Here is a 15012-nt window from a genome sequence, read left to right on the forward strand (position 1 = left end):
CTAATGCCGCCGGCGGTGTACTTTTTTGGCCAGGTGGTCATTCTCCTTGCGGAGGTTCTTGAGCAGGATTTTCATTTTCTTCTGCTCCTTTCTTCTGCTCCTGCTCAAGGTAGGACACCCTGAGGGTTAGGCGGTGCACGCGTGCCTTTGAAGTACTGTGGGGGGCAGCTGATTTTTTGGCTGCTTGGCGGTGGCGGGTGGCTGCGGTACCACGGCTCCATACCACTGGAGGATTGCGCTGACTGGCTGACCCACTTGTCGCTGTGGATGTTGTGGAGGTCGACTGCATGTCCTCCTCCTCCTAGGCCACCAGCCGCCGATATTCGGCAACAGTCGCCTCTAACTTCCGTTGCCGGGCCCGTCTAGCCAGCTCCTTCCGTGACAGTTTTGAAGGAGCATCTATATGAAGAAAGAAAGACATAGTCTGTAACCAATGCTCTTTAAGATTAACACAAAATAATTCAGCAGAAAGTTGTGTCACAGTAGAACTAGCAACTTGCAAGCACAGTACATAACATTTGTGGCCTGTATCTATCTAACCTCCCACTTCTTCAGCCTTGCTCTAACATTAGTGGGAGTTTCAGGAATCAATTCTACGAGCACTATGGACTCACTACATTAGAGTTGACTATGACAGTACACCAGTCTTATTCTTCTTCTTCTCTCTTGTTTAGCGAAATTGGTACGTAAACTTCTGGAAGCCGGCATAATGCCAGCGCAGTCAACTTGCACCCGAGAAAAACAGACGCACGCCATGATGACACAGGCTTGCGTTACTGTACCAGTCCAGTACATGCAGGTGGTGAAGCTATTACTTTTCTATTACGGGTGGCACTGAGAATACTCTGTTACAAAGGCTATTGCTTAATTAATTTAACTTTCACCCTACAGTGCCAATGACTACTAGAAAAGGAAAATGAAGAAGATAATATGATTATCTATACCTTCACAGGATATGTATTTGCTTACATATGGGATGACTTTAGGTGCTTTGTTTTTTATTGAGTGAACACTGATAGGCCACAGATGAATGACAGAGTTGTACTAAAATTATTAACAGAGGTAGTGAGTGGCCCCCGTAATCGCCGGATATATGCTGTGCTTGCAATACAAACTACTGCTAGTATTTATGGTAGTATTCGGAAAAATTACAACTTCTTTTCCTTGCCTTTCCTACACTGGAACGGACGTGCGGGTGCGGTGTTACATGCTCTTCAAAGTAACACTTAGTTCATCCAGTGACCGTCTACTCTCTCTACATACACATATGCTATCTATGAGTCAGATAGTACCATGATCCAGGCATCCATCAATTCAAAGTAAATGTCAATCATTCTTCTTAATGTCTCAACTGGACAAACCTTACTTTTTCTCACGGGAAAACAACATTTTCATTTTGTTTTGGAAACCGCAAGCCATGCATCCGTGCTTGACTTGCATTTGAATTTCAACCAAAGGATATATTGAGCACACATACAGTTTCTGTTTCACCCACCCAGGCAGTCCTCTTCCCTTTCTCCTTCCACCCATCCTTGTTTCATCCTTCAACCGGCCATGCATCATATTCCCAGCCACCTCGGGCAGCAATCAAACACGTATCATTCTTTGCCAGTCATCATTACTTTTTAACTCGCTCGTCCTTCCACACTTACTTACACCCTTCTTTCCCTTTTCGTTCATCCCATCCATCAAGTTCATCTCTGATCTGACTTGGATTCTCGAAAAAACTTTCACAGCTGAGTTGAAGTCAATTTAGAGGAGGCTACTACCTGGTTGATAAAAACTTAGTTCTAAATTTGTAAGTCTTCTTAACAGTATAGTATACTTGTACTGTACAACATATACACCCGTGCAGAGAGCACACTCTGCAGTCTGCAATCTCAATAAGTAAGGAATATAATAGCTTACCACCGTCCGCCACTACCGTGGCATCCCCCACAGCAGTTTCCGCTGGCTGTTGCACCGCCTCCGCCCCAGGAGTGCCCACCTCCGCGCTGGCCCCGGCACCGGTGGATGGTTGTGCAGATGTTCCGCCTAGAAAATACATTTCAGATTCTTAGATGCCATATACATCACTCCCTAGTATTTTGTCTAGGAATGAAAAAATGTCACTACGACAACACAAACATATTTAATAATTTGTGACTGTCTAGTCAAAACTAAAAATTGTCCTTTTTTCAGGGAAGGGTGTTGTCTTGCTACACTTTTTGGCACAACTGATGAATGCTTGCTTTTTAACACGCACCATTTTTCTCATAACAGACAGAAGCTTCCCTTCTAAGAACAAGAGCAAGATCAGATCATCATCACTAGGACGGAGTCAGCAACGATTCAGCACCACAAAGAAGATTTGAAGTTCCAACCAGGTGAGGGCTCGCCCACAATTAATGTGTGAAATCACTAAGCACTTTTCCATTTTCAATCCACCGTTTATGTTGTATGATGAACTTGATTTTAATAAATGTTTTTATATTTAATAAAGCTTTAAAACTTACATAGACTCTGTGGTTTTTGGTCATGAGTGAGTGAGCGAAAGGGTTTGCAATTTGCAAGCATGAGTCCATGGCTCTGACAGTTCTGGACTCTGACTCTGTAGTCATGTGTCCTGGGTTGGATAATCATCATTGGGGATCAATCATCGATGAATTAGGGAGCTAAATGACTCTGCCACACTAGCTAGTAAGTAAGGACATTGGGGGTTCAAATTCTGTTATGACTGAGGTATGTGGAAAGTCTAACTGTGCCTATTATAATTGATAAACAATGCACTATTTAGTGTCCATAGTTCTGTTTGTGCAGATTTGTCCCTGCAACAATAGTAGTATGGATTGTCCTCCTATCCAAACAAAAAGTAAACTAGTATCTTATTCTTTCTTGGTGGTCATTGACATTTTATTGTTGGGAATTGTCAAAGCATAAACATTTAGAAGACTTCAAAAGACATTATGGACAACCCAGAGAACTGCACTCAGTGCATAGAGCTATTGCTGAATAGAATGGGAGTTTCGTTTAACACCTTTTGCCAACTGTGCAAGCTTTATTAGCTACACAGAGAGACTAATAATAATAATCTAGTAGTATCACAGGGAGTCATAATAGAGACAGGATAAGAATTTGGAAACAGTCTACATGAAGATCAAAGACGATTTAGAAAAAATCGAATGATGAACATTAGTAACAAATAGGTACTCTAAAAGATAGGGAAGTATAATTATTAATATTAACATGAAAACTTACTATGGCCAGCAGAGGAGCCCTCGCCGGACCGATCCTGGCCTTCCTGTTCCTGCTCTGCCGGCGCCGCTATCTCCTCCTCTGTCCTCTTGCCCCTGGGGGGAGCTGATGTACAACATGAAAGAAAGACCCAAACATGGATGATTGTTGTCAACCAAATCAAACATTTCAAAAGAACAATGACAAATTATTTCGGGGAAATAGCAAATAGACAACAATTGCACTACATTTATTGAACTATCTGATGTGGTCTACTAGGATATTAGTATTGCTGGATTCGCGGACCGTCGACTTGGAAAGTTATGTAACTCACTAAACAAACTACAAAAAGGTTCGACTAGGATTGGCAGGCAGCACTCCGAAGCACGCGAAGTGACAGACAAAATCCATCGTGATTGCAGACCAGTGAGAACACTAAAAAGTAAGTTTCCTACTACATAACCAGTCATTAAAATACTCAAACTATCAATCCACCACCACTATCTCTTCTTAGTGGCAGGTGTACAAAGGAAGGACTGTACTTGAGTCTCTAGGGGCAGATTTATAAGCCCCTTGCAGCTCTTTTGCTCCGTCGTTGCGTGACTTTTGTGACGCAGGGGCAGCGCAAAAGAGGCGCCATGGTGCGGGGTATATTAACAACGTGACGCATCTGGGAGATGCATCACGTTGTAAAGCCCTGCGCCATCAGGGGGCGTTCCGGCGCAAGGGAGGGCGTTCCTGCGCAGGAACGCATCATAAAAGTGGCTGAGTGAAATCTACAAGATTTCACTCAGTCACTTTTAGGCCAATGCTGTGTCACTCAAAACCCTGCGCCTGCTTGAAGCAGACGTACAGCTTGACGCAGCATTGGGGAGATAGGGCACCCCGGAGCATTGCTGGAGCTGCGTCGTGGTTGCGACGCAACTCCAGCAATGCGCCGCCTTTAGGGCACAGATGCGTGATGCTTCTGTGTCGTTTTTGCCCCATGGTGCGCCCCATTGTAAATGCGGCGCACCATGGGTGGTGAGGCGTGACGCACAATTACTTTCGCATCCCAGCTAATTTGCAGGGATGCGCCAGTAATTGTAAATCTGCCCCTTAGTGTCTAGCATTACGCAGTTCTGTAAAGTACACTCATACATAATTACTCAGGCAAATGAAATGAGCACAAAATCGAAAACAAATAGGCATAGTAGCACCGCCACTGAGCAGGAGAGCAGTGCACCTGAAATGTAATCACATAAGATTTTGAAACATAATTTACCTACAATGTAATCGGCAGCATTATTGCTCTTCGGAAAAAACTAAAATTTGCAATATGATAACACATAGAGCAGGAGAAAACAGAGTAGTGATTAAATAGCTACTACTACTCACCAAGCCCGGGGATCTCGACGCCTAGCAGGTCGTGCTCAGGGTCCAGGAGGTCGGACCACCGGTGCGTGGCCTGGCTGTAGGTGCGCCAGACCCGAGAGTGTTTATACATGGCCCGGCACACCTTCTCCCACAGCTTCCGACGCTCCCGGAGCCCGTACCCGCTAGCGATCCTGCCACCTGCCGCGATGGTCTTGGGGAGGCGGCGCTGCACATAATAAACCAGTGCGGCCACCTCCTCCGCGCTGAAGATCTCCCGGGCTGTGACTTGCTCCCCCCTCAATCGCCCGCATGGGAGCCGGGAACGGGGTACCTGACCCTTCCCCTTGTCAGGCTGCTTCCCGGCTCCCTTGGCCATGGTCTGGACAGGAAGGTAAATAATAAATAGGAAAGAGAATAGGGAAAAAGTAAAGAAAAGAAAAGAGTTTAAAAAGTAGTTTTAAATTAACCAAAAGTAGAAGAAAACACAAAACATAGAGCTAGAAACTTAGAGGGATAGATAATAAGTAAAATAGTTAAAAAAAATCTTGAAACAAACAAAGGATGGAAAAGATTGAAGCTGGATAGAGAAAGCATGCCCAGAACCATAGCAATGAATGAAAAACAAGATGGCCGCGCCCGTTGAGGACCGCGTGGGTAAGTTCGCGTGATTTTTCCCACGCAAGCACGCAAAAACACGCGCGAACTTGTAATAGCGCGCCGCACACAACGCGAGATTGCCAATAGCACCCGGAAACGGAAATACGCAACGCGCACAAGATGGCCGCGCCCATGTACCACCGCATGGGTAACTTCGCGGTTGCTGCGCTGCAAGCGGCCCGCGAAGACGCAAAAAAAGCGCAAACACGCAAGAAAAACAATCCGCCAATTCGCACGAATTCGCGGATTTTGCGGATTGCGAGGTCGATTTCGCGCGAATTCGCAGAACGCGAATTCGGAAATTTCACCCATACTCTTAGTGTCAAGCCGAGACATGGAGGCCTAAAGAGAGGCTGAGCTTCTCCTTAGCAGGCTAAGGTGCAGAGATCACCAAATGATAAATAAACAATGCCCGACTACAAAGCCGAGGCTCACAAACACTGAAATGATACTGGGAGCTGTGATGACAATGAATACACCAAAGAGGGGTGTTGAGACGAGGCATTGTGACCTAAGCAGAGGCTGAGGTTCCCCTTAGCAGGTTAAGATGCAGAGATCACCGAATGGTGAATAAATCGTACCCCGACTACACCACAAGGTGTGTTTGCAGAGAGGGTAATGCGTGAAAGCCCCAGCACATGCGGGAATGTCTGGGAGTGAATGGCAAACAATTCTACAGTAAGAAGGCGTGCAGGAGGATATGTCCTCCCTGACATGCACACCCAAGACCGAAACATGACATAATGCCAGGGCAGGGAGCGGGGTCCAACCACCACTCGCAACTGTCTCACAGCGATAAGAGCGAGACATATGTCGGCCCAAGCAGGGACGCTGGGGGCATCACTGCCACTCACAGAAGGGAAAACAGGGCGGGTGGTCTACAAATGCTTACCTCTGCCAAGAGTCTTGTGGACTCCGGTAGTGCGTCGAGGATGAGGAGGAGGAACACTGAGTGGCTTCAGGATAGAAGTACTCACAGGGGCAGTAACTGCGCCTCCCCGGAAGCACTAGAACAGTGTGATGGACTGTGTCAAGCTCCTGCCGGTGGGGGGAAAAAACCACGGTGGCCATCTTGGAATGGTATAGAAATAACAGAAGGGTAATGGAGACCCAGCAATGATGAGTCTGCTATACAGAATAAACACCAAATAGTTGTTTAAAAACACAAACAGTCTGAGAAAGAGCACGGGTCAGGAGTGAGGTTAGGGGTGGCCTCCAAATGGGTCCTACTCATAGGTAAAAAGGGGGGCGCCATAAGGGAGGTGTCGAAAATGGCCTTTTAAAACCAAGAGGGAATATAGTGACCCAAAAGTTGGGTAGGCAGGGGCCCATGGAGAGAATGTCCCTCGTGGGATGAGGGTGATCGATGTGAACACATCTGTTAAAGATAAGAGTGTAAACCGCCATCCAGAGGTGGTGGGGTCAAAGGTCCAAAGGTGGTTAAGACCCAAGGAGAAACAGGGGGTGAGGTCTGTTAGGTTAAGCTAGACCAGGGAATTTCATCATTAAGACCGTTGGTGTCGGAATGCAACCTGAAAACCCAACGTTGTTCTTTTCTAAAGAGGATCATGTTGGTAATTTGAAGGGTAAAAGTAGGTTTGCCAAGTACTACCCACCTAAAATCATTTGCATCATGCCCTGCTAATCTGTTTCCTGCATCTTATTGTGCTTTTGTGCTCAAGCATGCATTTTGTAACCTTTCTTGTCATCATACCAACGTACCTGAGACCACAAAGGAATGTGATCAAATATATCATGCCGTCGGAGTTGCAGTTGGTATGGTGTCTCAGCTCCCAATGAGGCCTGTACCAATGTCTATTGTGGTTGTGTGTGATGTCTGTCCACACATGCTACAGTTGCCACAGGTAAAATGCCCCTTAATTAGTGGGAGGTTCCAAAGTGTGTTTTGTTGGGATGCCTGTTTGATATGTGTTCTTGTGTGAACTAACTGGTCCCTGAGCTTGGCGCTGTGTTTGAAAGCAAACAGATTTTTTTATTTTTTTTATTTAAAAAAACCTTTATTTTGTTGCCAAATATGTTACAGGGTATACAGCCTACAACCCAGAGGGCTGGCAGTTGTCAATGAACTAATACAGCCGAACATACTAGCAGGTTCTTACACAGCCTGTTTGCCGACATCCCGGAGGCCCGGCGGCGTTCAAGTATGCCTCAGTGAATCAATGTCCGGGAAATCTCAGGTCTTCGAAGCCACTATATCACCTCTTTGGCATCCGTCCATACCCTGAAGTATGTTACCAGCAATTGCCCAGCCAAGCCTCGCAGAATGCCAGACCGACCCATCCTTTACTTACAAACAAATACCTAAAAACTACCCCAACTAACCCCCCACCCGCGATTAGCAAACATAGACTTGATCAAACTGCCACTGCCTTTGTTCAAAATGTGCCACTTCTTGTTAATGCTCTTTTGGAGGAGGCTAGACCTACTACTGAATTTATTGATATAAATCAGTCTATCAGTATTCTCTTTTGGAGGTTGTGGCTCCGAGAGAGCTTGCCGATGATTGTTGTACGCTCTTTTCAATGATTTGTGAACCAAAGACTGGGGATATTGTCGGTCCAAGAGGTGGCCTGCCAAAGTAGATGCATGTTTCTTGTATTTGACCACTTTGGAGCAGTTGCACCGGGCACTTAAAACTTGGCCAAAAGGCAAATTGTCGCGAAGGGATTTAGGATGGTAGCTTGCTTAAAAAAAGCAGCAAGTTCTTTGCCATTGGTTTGGTATATAATTCTGTGCCTAGCCCATCTTCTGTAGTTTAGATCAGCAGGTCAAGAAAGGGGAGTTGATCTTTGTTTAATTCACACGTGAATTTTCGGAATTCGTTACAAGAATAGAGCCAGAGGTGAAAGTTCTCAATCTCTTCCCTGCTGCCACACCACAAGAACATCCTCGATGTACCGTTTCCAGAGACTGATGTTCGACTCAAAAGGGTTGATCGACGTCAGGATAGTGTTTTGTTCAATCGAATGGACATACAAATTTGCCAGGCTTGGGGTGAAGGTGCTGCCCATCGAAGTGCCTGAGATGTGCAAGAACAATGTGTCCTCAAATTGGAAATTTAGCATTATGCTTTTATATAAAGTTCCCATTATGCCATTAGATCATGCAATGTAATTATTGTTATGGAAAATGTGTCATGTGAAAACATGGCGCAACAGCAGATAACAGTAGAGAGTGTCACTCAGCTATACATGGTGAAAGAGCAGAACAGGCCAAAAAACTTGTGCTGATGTGAAAGGGGCGAAGAGTTCACTTGACGAAAGAATGCATGACCTGCAAGGCCGCAGTTAAAGGAAAACTCATGTTTGACATGGTTGAGGAAATTTATGGCCTGAGCACTCCGGCACATTTCTGTGTTTTCCATAGATTAGAAAATGATTAGACAATAGGAGCAGGAGATTGAATTAGCCAAGAACGCACAGAATATCATAAGAGGTCTTAGTGGCATCATGACAAAGTAACAAAAGTGGGAGGGAGCGTGCTCTCGCCCCCAAAACAATCGCACAGCTAATAATGCCATCATGGCAATAAAGTGTTCATTCTTGATATTGAAAAATTATCAGTGTACTCCTTGTATTCCATAGTTTCTCATTACATTTTTCAGCTTTTAATTCAAATCCAAACACGGAGTGTTCATGCCATTTCCCAAACTTCTAGTGCTCTGACTGTGTCCATCCAGACCTCTTGAAAGAACATGACTGAAGCATAATTCATTTTCAGGCAGCGTTTATTCCAAAACAAACCCAATGCATTTCGTGCATCATTGCACTTCTTCAGGGGTCACTGTAATTAATCATAGAAAAATGCAATTACCAATTGTTTAACTTCACTATGATTTGCTATCTCATAAATCTATGCCAATAGTTAGAATACACCATTATGTTGTACCAAATTAAATATTTCATTAGTAAAATTTACATTGTACTGGTAAAACGACATATTTCACATTGGGCCACTGTTTCCCATTCATTATCTACGTTCCCCCATCTACACATAACATCTCTGTATTCCCTGTTTGGCAGCCTGCAACCTTCCCTATTTATTAACAGTATACCGCCGGTTTTTAACCTTGCATTTTCACCTCCTTCCCACCATCTATTTGCTTAACTAACAATTTAGTCCGTACCTGCCATATACTGATAAAAACCTTCAATTCTCGCTGCTGCTTCCGGTACCTCGTTTACACGTCCCACAATCCCTCTCTTACTTAACCTGTATTTCTAAACACCCCATTGGCCCACTGATTCAAATCTGCCGCCATCCCCGTGTTCCACTTAATTATTCAGGTGCATTTTCTGTTAAAAAACTCTGTTGCCCATGATGCAATTCGATTAGGCCCAACCGGCATATGTGAATAACATTACTGAGATCCGCGTATTTAACATGAATTTCATTGCATAATTATAACAATATCTTTTCTAATCGTTTTAAACACTGTCTATAATGAACCGCGATGTTAATCCTTGTGTCTGGACTCATGCGTTACTTCCAGTCTCTGTCTCTTAATCCTTCTTTACCGGCGGGTGCAATCCTGATGCAGAGCATCAATTACATAACATCACATTAGGGACAGGATGCACACCTCGTTTTCATTATAAACATAACTGTTCAGTTTTATTCACTGTATGCGTGCAGATTGAGTATAGTGCCATGCCCACACAGCACAGTGATAAACAACAAAAGTGGGAGGGAGCGTGCTCTCGCCCCCAAAACAATCGCACAGCTAATAATGCCATCATGGCAATAAAGTGTTCATTCTTGATATTGAAAAATTATCAGTGTACTCCTTGTATTCCATAGTTTCTCATTACATTTTTCAGCTTTTAATTCAAATCCAAACACGGAGTGTTCATGCCATTTCCCAAACTTCTAGTGCTCTGACTGTGTCCATCCAGACCTCTTGAAAGAACATGACTGAAGCATAATTCATTTTCAGGCAGCGTTTATTCCAAAACAAACCCAATGCATTTCGTGCATCATTGCACTTCTTCAGGGGTCACTGTAATTAATCATAGAAAAATGCAATTACCAATTGTTTAACTTCACTATGATTTGCTATCTCATAAATCTATGCCAATAGTTAGAATACACCATTATGTTGTACCAAATTAAATATTTCATTAGTAAAATTTACATTGTACTGGTAAAACGACATATTTCACATTGGGCCACTGTTTCCCATTCATTATCTACGTTCCCCCATCTACACATAACATCTCTGTATTCCCTGTTTGGCAGCCTGCAACCTTCCCTATTTATTAACAGTATACCGCCGGTTTTTAACCTTGCATTTTCACCTCCTTCCCACCATCTATTTGCTTAACTAACAATTTAGTCCGTACCTGCCATATACTGATAAAAACCTTCAATTCTCGCTGCTGCTTCCGGTACCTCGTTTACACGTCCCACAATCCCTCTCTTACTTAACCTGTATTTCTAAACACCCCATTGGCCACTGATTCAAATCTGCCGCCATCCCCGTGTTCCACTTAATTATTCAGGTGCATTTTCTGTTAAAAAACTCTGTTGCCCATGATGCAATTCGATTAGGCCCAACCGGCATATGTGAATAACATTACTGAGATCCGCGTATTTAACATGAATTTCATTGCATAATTATAACAATATCTTTTCTAATCGTTTTAAACACTGTCTATAATGAACCGCGATGTTAATCCTTGTGTCTGGACTCATGCGTTACTTCCAGTCTCTGTCTCTTAATCCTTCTTTACCGGCGGGTGCAATCCTGATGCAGAGCATCAATTACATAACATCACATTAGGGACAGGATGCACACCTCGTTTTCATTATAAACATAACTGTTCAGTTTTATTCATTGTATGCGTGCAGATTGAGTATAGTGCCATGCCCACACAGCACAGTGATAAACAACAAAAGTGGGAGGGAGCGTGCTCTCGCCCCCAAAACAATCGCACAGCTAATAATGCCATCATGGCAACTTAACCTGTATTTCTAAACACCCCATTGGCCCACTGATTCAAATCTGCCGCCATCCCCGTGTTCCACTTAATTATTCAGGTGCATTTTCTGTTAAAAAACTCTGTTGCCCATGATGCAATTCGATTAGGCTCAACCGGCATATGTGAATAACATTACTGAGATCCGCGTATTTAACATGAATTTCATTGCATAATTATAACAATATCTTTTCTAATCGTTTTAAACACTGTGCGATTGTTTTGGGGGCGAGAGCACGCTCCCTCCCACTTTTGTTGTTTATCACAGTGCTGTGTGGGCATGGCACTATACTCAATCTGCACGCATACAATGAATAAAACTGAACAGTTATGTTTAAAATGAAAACGAGGTGTGCATCCTGTCCCTAATGTGATATCATGACAAAGTACACACACCAATAAATATGCATTCACCACAAATTCACACAGATTCAAAAGTAGAAGAATAGTTTGTTTGTTAAGCATTGTTAGAATTGCAATAAAGGATATCTAGTTAATTTTGGTTAAAGTTTAGGGTCATAGAGTCACATGAGGCATGATGTTTTTCCACAACTAATGTACAACTATGCAGTGATTTATTACCTAAGATTTTCTAATAAAGTATTGTCTCATTTTTGTAAAAAAGAAGCAACCTGTGAGACAGAAGATTGAGACAGATGGTTTACATGTAGAGATATTGCCACTTTCCTTGTTGCAACAGTAAAGAGCTGTTTAAAAATTGTCAAAAGGAATGTGTCTTTTCCTTTAATTTTGAAGTTACCCTGCAACAGTTGGTGAGCCAGCCCTGGAGGCCCTCTTGCCCTCACATGACTGCTGACAATTTAATCCCATCTACCCCAGCTGTGTGGATTATGGTGCATCTTTTATAAAGTAAGCAGACACCTTTGTGTTCTCTGAAGTTCTGCCTATTCACGGGGAATGGGTAGGATCAGGGGATTGCCATCTTTTAAAGGTGAGGGCAATGCAGACTACATTGCATATTTTTTAATGCATTGTATGAATTGTCTCTTTTGGCAATGGTAAACACAAATGTAGCTATAAGGATATAATAGATATAAGGGTATTGCATGCAAGATTATATATATGTGTTGCACAATTTTTAAGAAAGGTGCTGCATAACTGGTTAACTTGTTTTTCCCAATACAAGATTGGAAGTGGTCAATGTGGGTAGTTCAAAGTTGGGTGCCAATATGTGTTCCAATTTTTGACATAGAGGGACAGCTGAAAGGCTGATGTCGCTAAACTTTACCTCCAAGTACGATCTGTACACTTTTATTATTGTCCTGGACCTAATGTCCCGAAGTCATTCCAAGGTCTAAGAGATGCATGGTTTGAAGGTTTATTCTCTCTAAGCGCGGAGGGAAGTCACCAGTGTTTGGCAGGTTGTATACACTGTTCGGAGTTAGAATAATGATGATTAGCAGTTAGACGTAGTTGAAGTATTCATATTTTTAAATATGCTGATGGTTAATACGTGTGAATGGAAATGTGACCACAGTATCATGTTGCTTAATGTTGTATTATGTTATTGTGATGTATAATGTTTACTATATGATCGAGTAAGATAAAAGTGATGAATTTTCCTGTTTATAAAGATGAGTGTAAGTTTGAAAAAGGCAAACAATATTCAACCAGATAGATAAAAGCTAAATTATAGAAGTGTTAGAAATATGAGTGTTCAAGGAGACACCCTTAGAGCGTATACAAAAGACATTTCGAGGAGATCATAAAAATTACACAAATATTGTTTAGAATGGTTTAAAGCAACTTAGAAACACAAGTATCCCTGGTCAAAGGAAGGGACATTTGATGATCAAATATTAGAGCACATTATTGCGCATCTTAAAAGTACCTATATAGGAGCTAAACTTCAGAATCGAGAAACCACTTTAGCTTTATAGCACGTGTTTTGTGAGAAGTCTAAGGACTCTTTAAAAAGTTGATACTCCTAGTACCCAGTCTGCTCCTCCACCTCCACATGACCCTATAAGACTTCTCTTAAGGTACCTGGTATTTATCGGCTGATCCAGATACAGTAAGCTGCAGTGGGATTAGAGAACCTTGATGTTGGGACCAATTCACAATTCCCAAAGGTTATCCGTAATGTCGCCCCACAGATGCCTATGCCAAGACACATGGGCACTTCCAGACTGCAAATAACGGTGAATTACTCCCAGTTTTCAGGCCAACTAGAAGCACAGTTTACACTGCATTTAAATTCAGCCTATCCTCAGGAGGATAGAGACGAAGAGTAAAGTCCAGGAGATAGTGATGACCAGTCACATGTTTCACCAGCAACATTGCACTTGTTACATTGTAGAGACACAACAGGAAGGGTAGTTAGGGAGCAAATTTCTACCCCACAGTGAAGAGATGCAGATGATGTTAGATGGAATGCCTATGTGGAGAGGGCTGTTAGTATGGCAAGATGGCTAGTATCCCAAGAAGGGGAGGTGAGGATCTCCGAAAAACTGAAGGTAGTTTACCACCTTGGCAGCAGGAGATGGGGAACATAAAAATTTCACCCGAAAGTATTTAAGAATGGCTATTACAAAGTGAGGGTAGGAGAGATGTGAGAGAAAGAAGGAGAGAATAATATTATGATAAGGTACCCTAGCTCTTCAGAGCGTTTGCGGACTCGCGTGCTTTAGCGCTGTGCTGAAGGTGCGCTGCATTTTTTTTAAATCACCCGTTTTGTATTTCTGTTAATTTTTAGCTTGTTCTCCCCTGATTTTACTACTGGGCATTTTCCCTTTTACCTGCACCTTAATCGCTGACTCACCGCTGTTTTAGCGGGTCCGGTTCTGGGGGTTCTGATACTGTGGAGAATCGGCCGCCATCTTGGGAGTGGTGGTGACGTTTTCTGGGCGCCATTTTGAGCGGTCTAGTGGTGTTGCAGACACGCGGTAACCCTACTTAAGGCAGTTCCTCAAGCGGGTCAGCCTGGATAAGGTACCCTAGCTCTTCAGAGCGTTTGCGGACTCGCGTGCTTTAGCGCTGTGCTGAAGGTGCGCTGCGTTTTTTTTAAATCACCCGTTTTGTATTTCTGTTAATTTTTAGCTTGTTCTCCCCTGATTTTAATACTGGGCATTTTCCCTCTTACCTGCACCTTAATCGCTGACTCACCGCTGTTTTAGCGGGTCCGGTTCTGGGGGTTCTGATACTGTGAAGAATCGGCCGCCATCTTGGGAGTGGTGGTGACGTTTTCTGGGCGCCATTTTGAGCGGTCTAGTGGTGTTGCAGACACGCGGTAACCCTACTTAAGGCGGTTCCTCAAGCGGGTCAGCCTGGATAAGGTACCCTAGCTCTTCAGAGCGTTTGCGGACTCGCGTGCTTTAGCGCTGTGCTGAAGGTGCATTGCGTTTTTTTTTAAATCACCCGTTTTGTACTTCTGTTAATTTTTAGCTTGTTCTCCCCTGATTTTAATACTGGGCATTTTCCCTCTTACCTGCACCTTAATCGCTGACTCACCGCTGTTTTAGCGGGTCTCGTTCTGGGGGTTCTGATACTGTGGAGAATCGGCCGCTATCTTGGGAGTGGTGGTGACGTTTTCTGGGTGCCATTTTGAGCGGTCTAGTGGTGTTGCAGACACGCGGTAACCCTACTTAAGGCGGTTCCTCAAGCAGGTCAGCCTGGATAAGGTACCCTAGCTCTTCAGAGCGTTTGCGGACTCGCGTGCTTTAGCGCTGTGCTGAAGGTGCATTGCGTTTTTTTTTAAATCACCCGTTTTGTACTTTTGTTAATTTTTAGCTTGTTCTCCCCTGATTTTAATACTGGGCATTTTCCC

This window comes from Lissotriton helveticus, chromosome 9 (assembly GCF_964261635.1).
Source record: "Lissotriton helveticus chromosome 9, aLisHel1.1, whole genome shotgun sequence".
NCBI classification, from domain to species: domain Eukaryota; kingdom Metazoa; phylum Chordata; class Amphibia; order Caudata; family Salamandridae; genus Lissotriton; species Lissotriton helveticus.